This window comes from Arachis ipaensis, chromosome B05, assembly GCF_000816755.2.
Source record: "Arachis ipaensis cultivar K30076 chromosome B05, Araip1.1, whole genome shotgun sequence".
NCBI classification, from domain to species: Eukaryota; Viridiplantae; Streptophyta; class Magnoliopsida; order Fabales; family Fabaceae; genus Arachis; species Arachis ipaensis.
The window spans coordinates 133,987,486-133,996,312 of record NC_029789.2 but is presented as its reverse complement, the minus strand read 5'-3'; positions in this window follow the sequence as shown (position 1 = coordinate 133,996,312).

Here is an 8,827-nt window from a genome sequence, read left to right as displayed (position 1 = left end):
AATTAAACATCTTATAAAATTGATAATCTTCATGGCAATAGTGTAATATTACAACTTGGTACTTTAATTGAGTTTCTATGAGCATGAAGGTTCATATAGGTCTCCTCCAATTGATCCCTATAATGTAAAGAAAAGAAAAAGAGGTGACTGAATGAATGTACGTCAAACTAAAAATTGTTTATTAAATTGGGTTTCATGATGGCCGGAGATACGTGGCTAACAAGTTAACTAATAAGCACTAGAATGGTTTAAGTATGGACATTAATCCTACGTTCGCCACTCACATTCTTATTGAATAATAAATATGAGAATTTGAGAAGATTGGTAGATAAAGCCTTTAATTCAAAGTGTCAACATTTTGATATTCACATTTTGTAATATTTTGTTTGATGAGCAACTTTAATGGCACTAAAAATCACATATATAGATGTGTTATTTCGATAGGAACACAATGTTAGGTGTGGATACATATAGTCATCATTATTCTACTAAATTAAAGTTACATCGGTTTTAGAGAAATCTTGAATGTGAGTATGATCACAAAACATTATTGTCAAGATATTAAATTGAAAGGCGTGTGCCAGCCACGTTCCTTTGAATATAAAATTCGCGACAAGGGCCCAGCCATCTTCGTTAAATATGATCAAGTGGAAGTAAAATGTATTGAGAGGATGTGGGCAGAGGAGTGGAGACTGGAGACAGTACGCCGTAGATATATAATAATATAAAGGGACAGGACAGTGTAAATAAAAGATAAAGATGGTGCAACTTGTGGTTGGTGGTATTGTAACACCATAACACAATTCTATGGGCGAATGAATAATGAATCATCCTTCTCAATCTTGAAGCAATTTCTGGTTTTCTGATCTTTATCCTATTAGCTGGCTTAATACCATTTTGCTATGGAGTCGCACTATGGTAAAGATGTTATTTGGTACAGATTTACAGATATTTCATCTGTTCAATAGAATATTAACACATGACATTGGTAGATATAGGTCTTGGCGGGCTTGGATAATAGCTGCGGCTAAGCCAAGCTTAATAAATAGAAATAGTAGCTACTAAACTTGTAAAATAGACTTTAGCAGCAATGGATCATCGAATTGGATATCAAAAAAACAAAAATGAACTTGAAGTGATTTTGATTTTGATAATAAGAATAAAAAAAAGTGAAATCCATCTTTATAGAAGGGCATTCCAGTTCAATTAAATAAATTTTTTTTTTAACTTAGTTCAATTAATTTTATACTTTTACTAAAACACAGAAGATTTTAGTTTATATTGTTATAGAAGAAATGCACACAATGATTTATTAAATTAAACGTATTAAAAATTATTTTTATTAATCAATATAACAACCTAAAGAACATAATTTAAAATTTAAAAAATAACCACCTAAACAAATAATAATTTATAATTTATAAATAAAATTCTAAAAATTTCTAATGACAACACCTAAGCAAATAAAGTGCCAAACTCAATGTATGAGCACCATGTCAGTATAAGAGCTCCCCATTTGTATTTCTATAAAGATAAATGTAAAAAAAATACTCATAATAGAAGAAACTAAATTTACTCTTTCATTACATTTATAGGATCGTAGATGATTCATATAAGAGTTATGATATTTTTTATTTATTTTTAAAGTAGTATTCATTTTTGAGTGTAATAATTATAAACTAATACATGGTGGTAATTAGTTGGGATCGAAAAAGAGAAGGTGAAAAAAGAATAAAAAAAGGAGAAAGGAAGAAAGAACAAGTCAATATAATAGTAGTCGTGAGACAATGATAGATATGTATACAGAGAATAGTAAGAAAAAAGAATAATAAAAATAAAAATTAAAAAGTCTAAAAGAATAATAATAGTACGGTGATAATTAATTGCGGTTAAGGTGAATAGATAAAAAAAAACAAGGAAAGGGAATAAAATAAGGCAACATAATAATGACGGACTAATTGTGAGATAATAATAGTTATAGATGTATAAAGAATGATAAGAAAAAAGGATAGTATATGATACGATTGCTGAGTAGGTGTGGTCGTAATCTGGTGTGTCATCGTTGATACTGTGATCTGAATTTTGGAATCGTGCCTGCAGTTGGGTTCATTTAGTGGTGTATCATATTGATTTGCTTTCTTTGTATCGTGACAGGTAACTGAGTTGCTGTATTATTGAAGATGGACTTTAGTTTCAATTAGTGGTGGAAAGGAGGAGTCTGGTTCAAGGAGTACAGAAAAGATCTGTACTTACACTTCCTCCGATATAGAGGAAGACGACGATGATAATTTATACCTCAAACTATAATTAGAGAAAGCATAATAATAATAATAATAATAATAAATTTGAGCAAAAAAATTCATTTATGATGGAAAGAAAATTGATTCAGTGAGACCCATACCAAAAATTTTTTTTCTTCTTATTTTCTTTGATAACCAAACAAAAAAAATATTATTTTTTATCCATTTTCTTTTCATTTATTTTTTCTCCTACCAAACATAGTGTTTAAGTGTTTTTTTAAACTAAATTGACATAAATCTAACAAAAATTATTCATTGTGAATCATGTACTTCTTTTTTTTTTTACGTTTTTTCTACTTTTTCACATATGTTCTCATTATTGTTATTTTTTTTATTACTCTTGCTATTTCTATCATTTTTTTATTTTTTCTCTTTTTTTATTCCCAATGATTATTGCAGTATTTTTTTATTTATTTTTTTTAGGAGGAGGAGGAGGAGGAGGAGGAGGATTGAATTATGCAAAATTTATTAGAAATAGCAATGAAATTTTTTAATCATGACATAGAAAATTTTTTAATTTTAACACCCAAATTTATTAATTGTGACACACGTTTTTGTTAACATTTTTTTAAATAAATATTTTTAATATTTTATTTACTAATATAGATAATTTGAACACAATTTATGTTTTTGCATCTTACTATTTATCTCGTTGAAGATTGAATTATGCAAAATTTATTAGAAATAGCAAAGAAATTTTTTAATCATGACGTAGAAAGTTCTTTAATTTTGACACCCAAATTTATTAATTGTGACATGATAAACCACTATTTTGTGGTTTATCTTGTGCTAATTTGAGTGATTTTTATCAACTCTTTACTCATTTATTCATACTATTTGCATGGTTTTACAACTCCTTCCTAATTATGCTCTATGATTGGAAACTTGCTTCCTAAGCTTTTAAATTGTGTATTTTTTAATGTCCTCTCGTACCATTCAATGCCGTGATCCGTGTATTTAGTATTTTCAGGCTTTACAGGGGCAGGAATGGCTTAGAGAATGGAAAGGAAGCTTGCAAAAATGGAAGGAGCATAAGAAATAAAGGAGATAACCAGCGAGAAGCGACGTGCACACATGCCTCACGCGTGCGCGCGATTTGGAGAAATGCACAGCGACGCGTGCGCGTACCTGACGCGTACGCGTGGAAGCGAATCTGCACAACGACGCGAGCGCGTGCTTGACGCGCACGCGTGGCAAGGAAAATCGTCAAACGACACGTACGCGTGACTGACGCGTACGCGTAACATGCGCGATCTGCAGAAATTACAGAAAATGCTGGGACGATTTCGGACCAAGTTTTGACCCAGTTTTCGGCCCAAAGTTACAGACTAGAGCCAGGGAACAGCAGAGACTCAACACAGATTCACATTACGCATAATTTTAGTTTAGTTTTTGGAATCTTAGAGAGAATACTATTCCTTCCTCTAGGGTTCTTCACATTCATAGTTTTAGAGTTTCATGCTTTTGCTTTTGGATACTGAGAAGGATCATTACCTCCATTGAAGTTTCATCATTCTAGTTTGTTTTCTTATTCCTTTACTTTTTACTGCCCATTAACTCTATTTGGATAAGTATGTTGCATTTTGGGATTTATTAATACAAGAACTAATTTTATTTTTAATTGATTTTTAATTATTGTCTATCATGTTTTCCTTTTATTCTCTTTTTAATTTTGTGAATTTTATATTCATGATAATGTAGTAGTTCCCCAACTTGATTGGGAGTTGATTAAGAGGAGAACCTTGAGTTGGATACTCAAGTGTTAATCCTAACGGATAGTTGATGACTGACAAATCTAATCTCTAACTCTAATCTTTCCTTAGGAGAGGATTAGGACCTGAGGATATAGTTTGTTAGTTAGTTACTTGACTTTCCCTTATTAATTAAGGGATGACCAAGTAGAACAACAATCCTTTAGAATTGCACTTGGGAAAATCCAACAAGGATAGAAAATCCAATTAATCTTCTTCCGGTCAAGGTTTTTAATTAAATTATATAAATTCTCTCGTTAAATTCTGTTGCTTAATTTTATAATTATTTATTTTCCTGTTTCTCAAACTTAAAATTTCTGGGAAAACCTCTGACCAATAAGCTGCACTCTTTTGTCAACTCGTTGGGAGACGACCTGGGATTCATACTCCCAGTAATCTTATTCTTAAATCTGTGATAACTCTTCTAAATTGACAAGTGGATTTTTGCTGGTTAAGAACTATACTTGCAACGTATTTCTATTATTACTTTCTTAATCGGTCAATTTCCGCCACGTCAATTTTTGGCGCCGTTGCCGGGGAGTTGCAATAGTGTGCTAATTTATTGGTTGGAATTTATTTATTTGCATTTTATTTTATTTTGTTTTATTACCATGAGCTATATGTTTCTTTCGTTGAATGACGCGTTCACTGCCTGATCCGAGCTTAGCCGCTTTTGATCCTGAAATCGAAAGAACTCTTTCACGTATTAGGCGAGCTCGGCGTCGGTTAGCATCTGAGGGTGGTGAAGTGGTTATTGCCAATTCACCAGTCTTATCTGAGAACGAATCTGAACCGCCATTTGAGGAAGAAACAAACTCCTCTACTACTGATTCAGTTGATTTACGTGCAGGTAACATGGCAGAGCCCAGGAAAATTACCCTCCAGGAAGATGGAGCCCCAGACTTCACCCTGCAACCGTATCACGCGCGTCACCCAAATCTGGCTGCAGATTTTGAACTGAAGACGTCACTAATTAACTTGATACCCAAGTTTCATGGCTTACCTACTCAGGAGCCTATAAAGCACCTCAGGGATTTTCAGACAGCCTATTCTACTGTTAGGCGTCATGGTGCAGATGAGACTACTATTCTACTGATCGTCTTCCCGTTTTCTCTTGAGGGAAAGGCGAGGGAGTGGTACTACACTCAACCTGAGGCAGTGGTCACCAACTGGGATATGCTCAGGAGAGAGTTCCTGGACAAATACTTTCCTGGACAACTGTAGCAATGATAAACCCATATTTTATGATGTATTTTGTGCTCAATTTAAGTGATTTATTCAATCCTTCACCCACTTATTCATGTAAATTGCATGGTTTTACTTTCCCTTCCTTATTATGTGATATATGTGAAAAACATATTTCCTATGCTTTAAACATATTAATTTTAATTACCGTTTATTACTATTGGATGCCGTGATCTGTGTGTTAAGTATTTTCAGATCTCCTAAGGCAGGAATGACTTAAAGGATGGAAAGGAAACATACAAAAATGGAAGGAAAGCACAAAATGGAGTTTTTGAAGAAACTGGAAGTGACGCGTCCGCGTAGACGACGCGAATGTGTGACTCGCACGAAGTACAACTGACGTGGAAGCGTGCCTGACGTGACCGCGTGAAAGAGCAGAACTCCAGATGACGCGGCCGCGTGACCTACGCGGATGCGTGACAGACGCCATGTGCAGAAACTGCAAAAAATGCCCCCCAGCAATTTCTGAAACCTTTTTGGCCCAGATCCAAGTCCAGAAAACACTGATTAGAGGTTATAAAGTGGGGGAATGCATTCATTCAAGAGGAGGACCTCTATTATTCACTTTTCATGATTTAGATGTAGTTTTTAGAGAGAGAGGTTCTCTCCTCTCTCTTAGGATTTAGGATTTTAGAATTTCTATCAGTTTAGTTCAATTCATCTTCAGTCTCAGGTTCAATATTCCTTTTATATTTTTATTTGCTATAATGCTTTTATTCATATCTAACTCATGTTACCAATTTGGCTTATGAACTCTTTATGTTTGGATTGATTTTCTTTTATTAATGCAATTGAGGTATTTCAGATTTATGATTCTTATTTAGCTTTCTATATTCTTGGCTTTAATTGATTAACTGGAGATTCTTGAGTTATCAAGCTTATCGTGGTTGATAATTGTTATCTTTGCTAATTGACTTGAATTCTACTAACTCTAGTCTTTTCTTAGGGATTGACTAGGACTTAAGGATCACACTAATTAGTCCGCTTGACTTTCCTTTGCTTTAGTAAAGGTTAACTAAGTGGGATCGGCTTCAATTCTCATCACCACCGATAAGGATAACTAGGATAGGACTTCCGAATTTTCATACCTTGTCAAGAGTTTATTTTATAATCATTTATTTATTTTTCTTGTCATTTAAATTACCTGTTCCTTACTTTAGAAACCCCCAATTTACAAGACTCATAACCAATAATAAGAACATACCTCCCTGCAATTCCTTGAGAAGACGACCCGAAGTTTGAATACTTCGGTTATCAATTTGTTTAGGGGTTTGTTACTTGTGACAACCAAAATATTTGTAAGAAAGGGATTCCTTGCCGGTTTAGAAGCTATACTTGCAACGAGGATTTATTTGTGAACATTCTAGACCGCGCAGGAATTTCGCTCTTCAAAATGGCACCATTGTCGGGGAATTGCAAACGTGTGCCTTATTATTGGTTATTGTAAATATTTTCTTTTACTTGTTTACCTGTTTTTATTTTTAATTTTTATTATTTACTATGAATTCTCACCCCCATCGCTTTGAGTTTGGTTCTAATGCTGTCATAAGGAATGGAAGTTATAATAGGAACATGCATCAAGGTCGGAACAATCAGAGATGGATGGAGCCACGAGAATCTGATCAACCCTTTAGGCAACAAAACCTTCCAAACTACCATGGACAACGACCATTTACCAATGCATGTCGAGACAACAGTTATGGTGGACCCCCTTGTAATTACCGACTAGCCCCACCATACACCTATGAACCACCTTCTCCACACAGCTTTGAACCACCACACTCACAAGTTCTTTTTCACCACTCACCACTATATGACCCTTATCCACCACAATTCCAATCCAATTACTCCCAAGAACCACCACATTCTTATTATGAACCCTCTCCCCCAACCAATGAACCCTCATATCCACCCCAATCTCCAATGGATGACAACCTTCGTGTTCTTCTTCAAGGGCAAGCGAAGATGCAAAGGGACGTACTGGAACTCACTACTTCCTTAACCGAGGTAGTAAATATAATAGCTTCCCGACATCTGAGCACTCGAAGTACTCCCATGGCTACATGTGGAGAATCAAAAGAAGAGCATAGCATGAAGGAGAAACTAGAAACTTCGGTGGACAATGAGGAGCATGGCTTTGTATTGGAACAAGTGGAGGAATCCATAATTGTTGTAGAGGAAGAAGTGGTTGAAGATTTAGGAGATGCTGAACCTCCATGGGAATCAAAAACTGTAAAGGATTCCGCCGAGAAGTTCGAAATTGACGCCAAGGAGGATAGCGCACAACTTCCTAAGCATATACCTTGTGAAAAATTGGACGGAACAGACCAAGAATTTGATTCCATAGGCAGTGATGATCATGAATTAAGTTCTCCTAGTCATGAACTTGCACCTACAACTGAACCCCTTGAGCATGAAGAACCTTATCCAAGTGAATACGAAGATGACGTCGAGGTAGATTTCTCTCAACCTCCAACGTATGACATAAAAGACTTTGATCAGGACGCAGTTGCAGTTGAAGAATTTTGCAAAGAAGTGGAGGAATTCACAGAAGAATACAAGGGAGTAGAGCTTACAGAACCACTGGAAACACCTATCCCAATGCCATTACCACCTTATACAAGCTTCAAGTGGGTACAATCCTTAACCTTTATCTTTACTTTTTCACTTGAATATAGTTTGCTTGAAACAGATGGCCAGCTTAGAGCTCTCTGCGGCTTTAAGAGTAAGAGGGAAATGGCTCATACTCAGAGCTGGTGTGCAAGATTCAGTAAGGTTCCACACTTCAATCTGAAGTGCAAGGATTGGTATCAAGTTCAATTGAATGGGTCCCGGAAGATGTTTGGTCATCTTGGTGAGAATACAATTTCTAAACCGCCCGGATGGAAGAATATAGATCAAGACAAAGGCGGATTTAAAAGCAAGGTTTGGAATCCTGGAATCTATTCTGACATTCGTCACCCCGGGAGCCTGAGAATCTGTTTGAAGCTGCTCACAAGCTTTACATGCCTAGTTTGGGACCCCGGAGGCTGTTGGAATTTCAAACACTGGTGGAGATTTCTGGATGAATTTAAGCACAAGCCATCATAACAGAAAGCTCATCAAATGTCCAACTTAAGGACTTTAACTAAAAGTGCTAGGTGGAAGACAACTCACCATGGTATGATCGTTCCTGTTTCAATTTTATTTAGTTTTGTTTTTCTTTATTGTTTTATTTTCATTGAACCTGGATATTATTCATAGCATCTACATTAGCACTGCATATTGCATACTGCATAATTGCATATTGCATACTACATAAAGATCCAACGCCCAGAAAGTTGGGCTGGAATCGTGCGGCTGGTGTGCGTTTAGCACAAACGGCCCACGCATTCGCGTCCCTGACGCGAACGCGTCGTTCACAAAACGCTCATCCCACGTGAAAGCGTGAGCAACGCGTCCGCGTCGCATGGATATTATGGCCCCCTAAATGGAGACAGAGAGTTGCGCTGAAACGACGCTGGAAGTGTGCGTCTAGCACAATTTCCAGCG